This window comes from Rattus norvegicus, chromosome 7, assembly GCF_036323735.1.
Source record: "Rattus norvegicus strain BN/NHsdMcwi chromosome 7, GRCr8, whole genome shotgun sequence".
NCBI classification, from domain to species: domain Eukaryota; kingdom Metazoa; phylum Chordata; class Mammalia; order Rodentia; family Muridae; genus Rattus; species Rattus norvegicus.
In genome coordinates, this window is record NC_086025.1 from 709521 (window position 1) to 719125 (window position 9605).

Here is a 9605-nt window from a genome sequence, read left to right on the forward strand (position 1 = left end):
GCCCAGCACCAAGGGCCTCTACTTCCCTTGATGTATGACAAGGCCATCCTCTGCTACATGTGCAGCTGGAACAATGGGTCACTCCATGTTTACTCTTTGGTTGGTGTTTTAGTCCCTGGTAGCTCTAAGGGGTGTGCTTGTTTGATATTGTTGTTCAGCTACTTCAGTCCTTTCTCTAATTCCTCCATTGGGAACGACTTGCTCAGTCCAATTGTTGGCTACAAGCACCTGCTCTGTAATTTTCAGGCTCTGGCAAAGCCTCTCAGGAGACATCTATCAGGATCCTCTCAGAAAGCACTTCCTGGGATCTGCAATAGTGTCTGGGTTTGGAGTCTGTATAGGGAATATATCCCCAGGTGGGGTTGTCACCGGGTGGCCTTTCCTTAAGTCTCTACTTCACACTTTTTCTCCAAATTTCCTCCCTTCAGTATTTTGTTCCCCCTTCAAGAAAGGACTGAAGCATCCACTCTTTGATCTTTCTTCTTCTTGAACTTCATGTGGTCTGTGGATTGTATCTTGGGTATTCCAAACTTTTGGGCTAATATCCACTTAACTGTGAGTGCATACTATGTGTCTTCTTTTGTGACTGGGTTATCTCACTCAGGTTGATATTTTCCAGTTGCATCCATTTGCCTAAAAATTTCATGAAGTCATTGTTTTTGATAGCTGAGTAGTACTCCATTTGGGTAAATGTACCACATTTTCTTTATCAACTCCCCTGTTTAAGAACATCTGGTTTCTTTTCAGCTTCTGGCTGTTATAAATAAGGCTGCTATGAACATAGTGGAGCATGTGTTCTTGTTATATGTTGGAGCATCTTTTGGGTATATGCCCAGGAGTGGTATAGCTGGGTCCTTAGGTAGTGCAATGTTCAGTTTTCTGAAGAACCACCAGACTGATTTCCACAGTGGTTGTATCAGCTCGCAATCCCACCAACAATGGAGGAGTGTTCCTCTTTCTCCACATTCTCATCAGCATCTGCTGTCATCTGAGTTTTGACTGGTTTTACCTTTCTGACTGGTATGAGATGGAATCTCAGGCTTATTTTGATTTGCATACCTTGATAAGTAAGTGTGTTGAACATTTCTTTAGATGCTTCTCAATCATTCAGTATACCTGTTAGAATTCTTTGTTTAGTACTATACCCCATTTTGAATAGGGTTATTTGGTTGTTGACTACAACTTCTTGAATTTTTTGTGTATAAGCCCTTTTTCAGATATAGGATTGGTGAAGATCTTTTCGCAATTTTTTTGGTTGTCATTTTGTCCTATTGACAGTGTCCTTTGCTTATAGAAACTAAAATTTATATAGTCCACTTTACTGACTGTGATCTTAGAGCATAAGTCACTGGTGTTTTGTTCAGGAAAATTTCCAAAGTGTCCATGTGTTCAAGGTTCACTTCTCTTCTATCAGTTTCCATTGATGTTAAGAGATGAAGGACAAGTGATTGTTGCTAACTGTAATTTTAGTTGTTAGATGTGGAATTATGTTCCTGTGGCTATCTTCTTTTGGGTTGTTGAGAAATTAATTTCTTGATTTTTCTAGTGTGTTGTTTTCCTCCTTGAGTTGCAGTTTTCCATCTATTATCCTTTATAGGTCTAGATTTGTGGAAAGATATTGTGTAAATTTGATTTTGTCATGGAATATCTTGGTTTTTCCCTTTATGGTAATTGAGAGTTTCACTGGATATAATAGCCTGGGCTTGCATATTTGTTCTCTTAGGGTCTGTCTGACATCTGCCCAAGATATTCTGTCTTTTCTAGGCTATGATATGTGCCTTGAATTTCTGATCGTTTCATGAGTTTTAACTTGAAGGGGTTTTGTATTTTGTCAAATGCTTTTTTAGCATCTTATGAGATGATACTGTGATTTCATTTTTTGAGTTTCTTTATATTGTAAATTACATTGATGAATTTCCATATATTAAACAATCCCTGCATTCTTGGAATGAAGCCAACTTGTTGGTGGTACATGATCTCTTGAATGTATTCTTTCATTCTATTTGCAAATTATTTTATTGTGCAATTTTGCATTGATATTCTAAAGCTAAATTGGTCTGAAGTTCTCTTTCTTTGTTGGGTCTATGTGTGGTTTAGGTATCAGAGTAAATGTGGATTCATAGAATGAATAGGGCAGTGTTCTTTCTCTTTCTATTTTTATAGGATAGGATGAAGAATGTTGGTATTAGATCTTCTTTGAAGGTCTGGTCAAATTCTGCACTAAAAGCATCTAGCCATAGGCTTCTTTTATTTGGGAGGGGGGACTTGGGAGACTTTTCATCTTTTTTTTTTTTTTTTTAATTAACTTGAGTATTTCTTATATACATTTCAAGTGTTATTCCCTTTCCCGGTTTCCGGACAAACATCCTCCTCCCCCCTCCCCTTCCTTATGGGTGTTCCCCTCCCAACCCTCCCCCCATTGCCGCCCTCCCCCCATAGTCTAGTTCACTGGGGGTTCAGTCTTAGCAGGACCCAGGGCTTCCCCTTCCACTGGTGCTCTTACTAGGATAGACTTTTCATCTTTTAATGACTGCCTCTATTTTGTAGGGGTTTTGGATCTGTTTAGATAGTTTACCTGATCCTGATTTAACTTTGTTACATGGTATCTGTCTAGAAAAAACATCCATTTCATCTAGAATTTCCAGTTTGTTTATTATTTGCTTTTCAAGTAATATCTAATGATTTTATTAAACTTCCTTAGTTTCTATTTTTATATCTTTCTTTCCATTTCTGATTTTGTAGAGTTGATATACTGTCTCTGTACCTTTCAATTTGCTTGGTTCTGGGTTTATCTATCTTGTTGGTTTTTTCAAAGAACTTGTTCTTAGTTTTGTTGATTCTTTGTATCTTTCTATTTGCTTCTGTTGTTATTGAAGATCCGCCTCAGTGTGTGGTGATCTGATAGAATTTTAATCTTCATGTATTTGTTGAGGTTTGTTTTATGTCTGATAATATGGTCAGTTTTTGAGAATGTACCATGTGGTGATGAGAAGAATAGGACACACTGTTCTGTAAGTGTCTGTTAAATCCATTTGATTCATAACTTTTGCTAGTTTCACAGTGGCTCTGTTTAGTACCATTCACAGGTGAGAGTGGGGATGCTGAAGTCTCCCACTAATATTTTGTGAGGTTCAATGTGAGTTTTGAGCTTGAGCAATGTTTCTTTTACAAATATGGTTATCCTTGCATTTGGTGTATAGTTTGTTTTTTAGAATTGAGAGTTCACTTTATTGAATTTTTTTTTCTTTTTTGAGTATTTAGTATCATCTCTTTTGATAACTTTCGGTTGAAAATCTATTTTAATAGATATTGAAATGGCTACTTCAGCTTGTTTCTTGGGACAATAAATAAATTAATTAATTAAAAATAAAAATAAAAACAAACAACAACAAACAAAACATTTCTCCAGCCTTTTACTCTGATGTAGAGGGTATCTTTGTCACTGATATGTATTTGCTATATGTATCAAAATCCTAGGACTTGTTGAAATATCCAGTCCCTTAGCCGATGTCCTTTTATTTTGGAATTGAGTCCATTGATGTTAAGAGATATTAAAGGCCAATTAGTTTTGGTTCTTTTATTTTTGTTGTTGTAGGCCATATTTATGTTTGTGTGGTTCTTTCCACTGGGTTTTTTGTGAGATGATTTTCTTGAATTTATTGTGTGTAGTTGCCCTTTTTGTGTTGGAATTGTTCTTTTAGTAGCTTCTATAGGGCTGAGTTAATAGACATATGTTGTTTAAATTTGGTTTTGTCATGGTCTATCTTGTTTTCCCCATCTATGGTGATTGAAAATTTTGCTGGGCATAGTAGCTTAAGTTGGCATTTCTGTTTTCTTAGGGTCTGCATGACATCACTCCAGGATCTTCTGGCTTTCAGAGTAACTGTTGAGAAGTCAGGTGTAGTTCTTATAGGTCTGTCTTCATGTTTCTTGGCCTTTTCCCCTTACAACTTTTAATATTCTTTCTTTGTTCTGTGCACTTAAAGTACATTTTTAGACATTTCTTTATTTGGGTTATGGACATTTTCTCCTATAATTTTGTTTCTGGCTCTTTGAATTGGGTGTCTTTACTCTCTTCTATTCCTATCATTCTTAGGTTTTGTCTTTTCAGTGTATCCTGGATTTCCTAGATGTTTGGGTTGGGAGCATTTTTCACTCAGCATTTTCTTTGAGTGTTTTGTCAGTATCTTCTATGGTACCTTTTATACCTGAGATTCTCCATTTTTATCCCTTGTATTCTGTTGGTGATGTTTGCATCTGCAACTCCTGATCTGTTTCTTCGGATTGCCATTTCCTGGTTTGCTTGTATTTGTGATTTCTTTATTGTTTCAATTTATGTTTTTAGGTCCTGTATGGTTTTGATCAGTTCCTTCACCAGTTTTTGTTTTCCTGTTTTTCTTTAAGGGATTCATGTGCTTCCCCTTTAAGGACTTTTCCCTCATCACCTCTGTTTTCTGGTATTCCTTTAAGGGAGTTATTCCTTCTCTCTGTAAGGTCCTTTATAATTGTCATGAAATAGGATTTTAGGCCAGAATTTTGCTTTACAGGCTTGCCCTGGTAGGAGAATTGGGTTCTGAAGGTACCAAGTGGCATCTGTTTCTGTTGCATATTTTCTTGTGCTTGCCTCTTATCATGTGGTTAACTCTGGTGTTAACTGGCCTTGTTGTCTCTGACTAGAGCCTGTTCCTTCTTGTAAACAGGTGGAGTTCTGTGATCTATATTAGAACAGGGTTCTGAGAGTCAAACAGTGCTGTTTATGGTTAGGGAGGCCTCATGTGTCCCTAAAGCAGAAGAAACCACAGACAGATAAATGGATGTAGACTGCTACAAAAGAACAATGAGGTTTGAATCCGTTACATGTCGTCTCATGAGAATGTAAAATATATAGAGAGAAATCAGAGAAGAAAGAGTGGAAGTTAGAGCAGAAGAGATTGGGATACTGTAGTTAGTTAGGAGGTGCTTGAAATTAGGAAAATATTCTAGAAGTGAAAAGTGGTTTGGGCAAAGTATTGAATTTTCTTAGCACCACTTGACAAATGTAAAATTCCAAATGGTTGAATAACCAGAGGGACAAAGTTTGTATCATGTGTATAAAAACTACAAAAAGAAAAAAAATCACTTTTAAAAAAGTGGTCTAAGAAAAGAGTCACCTATGTACAGGTGAGTTTTCAAACAAAGGGAAGAAACTACACTGAAATAAACAAGGAATCGAGTGTCCTGTAAGGAGGAATCTAGAAAGGTTGACAAGGCTCTAATCAAGCATGACACAATTTGAAAGTTAAGGAGAGGGAATAGGGTATGTTGGAGAATTTGGAAGGAGCTGGGGAGGAGAGAAATATAATTAAATTATAGTTTCCAAAAGGAAATTCAAAAGTGACTCTCATTTCAAATAATTAATAATGAAATTTATTTTGAATACAGACCATCTGAAGGACAACATTCCAAATGTCAATGTAAATGGCCTTGTCAAATATCCATCAGAGGAAACAAAATGTTGGAGTCAAACTTATAGTCAGGAAGAGCTGAGCTATGGCACACAGAGAACACAACTTTAGCATAAAACCAATGTCTGGAGGGGCAGAAAAGACTCACTCCATTTTGCCTCCAACCCCATGTCACACAGACTAGGTAATGTAGAAAATAGGGACGATTAGCAGAGATTACCTTTCCAAGATTCCTTCAATTAGGAATATTATCTCATGTTTATAAAATTCAAATGACTTAGTTACAGCTGCTTCTAGGATCAAGATAGAACAGAGGACAGGACAATAAAATTACTTGTGTTGCAGTTTCTGTTTATCCACTTTGTAGTTATTGGTCACTTCTATACTGTATCTCTTCCAGATTAACTATCTGAATAGTCTGGAGTCTACTGTCTGTTTTCATAGAAAAGTCTATTCAGGAGGACAAACAGATTGTCTGGAAACAGTGACAACTGACAAAAGTAAGGTGGGAGGAAGAACAGACAGATAAGTTTTCTGTGTCAGAAGCTGCCAACTTTATTACAAAGGCATATTGTCATTGAAACATAGGAAAATGACTGTTGGTCTAGAAGAGACACAGTAATTCCCTTGGAAATATCATGACTCAATAAGTTTTGCTTTTTTCCCTCTATTGGTAGCAGGTGTTCAGTTCCAAAGTTAGAGTTGGAGATCAAACTGAAGCTCTACATGGAGCACAATAGACCATCCTTTCAAAAAGGTACACAGAGGATCATAATAATACAAAGATAAGATTTGAATTTTTCAAGTATCCCTAAAACCATAAAGAGGACCCAGTGTCTTCAAATCCCATTTAAGCTAGTTTTCTTATTGCTCTAATCAAATACCTGATAGAAAGTATCTCAAGACAGGAAGATTTTATTTCTGCTCAAGGTCTGAAGGCACAGTCCATCATGGTGGTTAAGGCATAGTTACAGGAGTAAGGCAACTGCTCACACAACGTCCACGGTAAGGAAACAGAGTGAGATGGATGCTGGATGCTGCTGCAGAGCTTGTCTCCCCCACCCCCAGAACCCTAAGCAATGAAGTAGTTTGATCAATAGTTGAAGTGTGTCCTTGTACCTCACATGATGTAATCTAATATAGAAAAATGCAACACAGATATGCCCACAGACAGGTCTTCTCGGTAATACTAGATCCCATCAATTGAATCCAAATAGTAAACACCAGTGTTATTTAACCTCAGGAATTTATAAAGGCCTATGAGCAAATGAGTCTTTTACCTCTTCTGGAGGAAAAATCAGATGACATATATGGCCATGGAAAAAGCAATCACTATCTCAGTTGATAGAGGGAAAGAGAAAGATCCTTGAGAGTAGAAACAAGAGAGTAGAAAAACCGCTTGCCTTCTAGGAGCAAAGGAACTAGCGCCATAAATGGAAACCAGCCTTGTATATTGATCCATTCCTATGTGTAGCTGAAAGAAATTTTCCTGATTAATATCAGGATTCTTATCTATATAATCATTGATAACATAAGTTGCTTCTTAAACACTCAGTTATAGTTAGATTTCCCAATTTTAATGGTTAAAGGTTTAGGTCTGTGTGTGTGTGTGACACATGATCTAGATACTTTCATTTTTCTATTTATAATTTTATTTGGCTGTTAATAGTATCACCTGTATGATGCAGACAATGTGTGGGAATTCCTTCCCTTATAGCTGTACTTCAGTTCCTCCTTTCTCTAAGAGTAAAAAAGGTGCCTCTGTGAACGAGAATATATACCCTCTATTTCCAATGAAGCTTTGTGCCTAGAACGCAAGTGTTCAGTAGCAGGCATGACTTAAGCTCAAGACCTTAATGCAATTAGCATATGGGAAAGCCTGTATATCAAGTGCCAACATGGTTGATCAAATATGCACTTATTCTTCTAATTGGTATTTAAAGGAGTTGGTAGGCACAGCACTTGTATTCAAGCAGATTTTTGCAGAATGATGTGACTTCAAACTCCTGACTTTGATATGATGTTGATGTGTGGCATTGTCACCATTTTAGCCAAAAGAAGTTCATTGGATTCTATTTTACCCATGTAATTAATGGCTTTACTCCTATCACATTTGTATGAAAATATTTCCTTTTCTCCCAGTCGCAAAGTTTGTAAGCACCATTTATTTAGTTTCCCCCAGTATGTATAGACACTTGGAGGGATGTATGTGTATGAATCACAGCAGAACCTACTAAATGAGATACTGAATGAATTGTTATTTAATTAAAAATCAAATCAAGGCTGAAGATAAAATGAATGTCTGATCACTTGGATGGTCCCTGTCTGAACAAATTCGACTAATGATAAACAAACATTACAAAACACTTGATTGAAACATAGGTTGCCATGAAGGTGACAAGCCCCAAGTAGTGACTATATTAAGATCAAGGAATAATAATAAGTAATCTGATGGAGGCTTCCTGGCAGTAGGAAGGTAAAATGGTTTGAAAATACTTTCCAACACTGGCCAAGGTGAAGGTAGATGAATTGTTGTTAAGGTGTCCTGAAAGACACTTTTGCAAATTTGAACTTGATTTTCCTCATCTTGGTCACCAAGTGTCTCAGTTTTAGATAAAATGCTGAATGCTTAAGAAGTGGTTGTACATGTAGGCCTAACATGGACTTGTAGGACTTGTAGGCAAATATATGTGATCTTTGTATGTAAGGGAGAAGTGAGTACTTGTGCATGCAGTAGCAAGAACTAAACCTAAAGCCGCAGCTGTCATCTGCAATCTAAGCATGGCTATTTACGTTCTAAATGATCTCTAGAACTGACTTCAATTATCCTGTTTTTCAATAATTTCAATAGATACATATTTGTATTGTAAATTCACACAGATACACGTACACACACACACACACACACAATGACAAGTTATTTTGGGATACCTTTGTGAGGTTGATTATAAAATCTCTGGAATTATATCATAACATGTATGTGATAGATTAGGCTCTATATAAACAGTAGTGTTAATTACAATCATGCCTATGAATAATTTTGCTAAATTCATCATGGTTATAAAATGGTCACAACATTCTGTTACACTAATGAAATTTTCTGTTACATTAACAGTCAGAGAGTGAGAAGTTTGCTTGGAATATCTCCTAGGGCAGCCTTAGTGTACCTTAATGAAACCCATTTAACATGTGCTGTGACTGCGTTATTTCACTTCTATTACATATTTTATTAAGTAAATTTATTATAATAATTGTTCACAGACCAAGAAACAATGAAAGATCATCTTTATGCACAGACACATTCCCTTTAACTTTATATTTTTAAAATTCTTTGCAGAACTGAGCATCATCATGCTGTCTCTTCAGCAACCCTGTTGATTACAGATGCTACCACAGACTTTTATCACTATGCACCAAGTTTAATTCTACTTTTATATTATTGATAATGATAACATAAATAATCACGTGACTTTTATTTTAAGGAAAATACCATATATCTCAGGCTGGTCTCATTCTTGCTATGTAGTTGAGGATGACCTTGAATATATGATATCCTGACTTCACATGTAAAGTTCTGAGATTATAGGCATTAATTACCACCTTATTGTATGTGCTGTTGGGGTCTATGATGCTTCTCACACACCCAATGCATCTTGCTTGCTAGGCAATCACTGTACCAGCTGAATCACAGCCATAGTCACCTCATGATTTTCTAAAACTTAAATCTGTGTTGGAATGAATAAATGTGAAATAGCATGAAAGAAAATGAAGACTTAAGAGACTTGCAGACTCTCACTGTTGAAACACATGAAAATATGGACAGTGGGATCCCTGTTCTTCACAAAGATGCCCTTCTTCTCAAACCCTCATCTTTACTGTGCTGGATGTCTGTATCCACAGCTTTTTGGTTTCTGCCTCTCCTTTACATTACACCTTAGTTCCAAGTCCACACTTACAACCAAAGAACTTCTTCATTCATTTATATTAAAGACATTTTCAACATTAATTTTTAAGTTATCAATGTTTTATCAGATGTTTTAATAATTTTAATTTATGTATTTATTCACTTTACATTCCAATATCAATCCCCCTCTCCTCCCAGTCCTTCCTCACAAAGATCTTCCCCAGAATTCCCCCTCCTCTTCACACACACTTCATTCC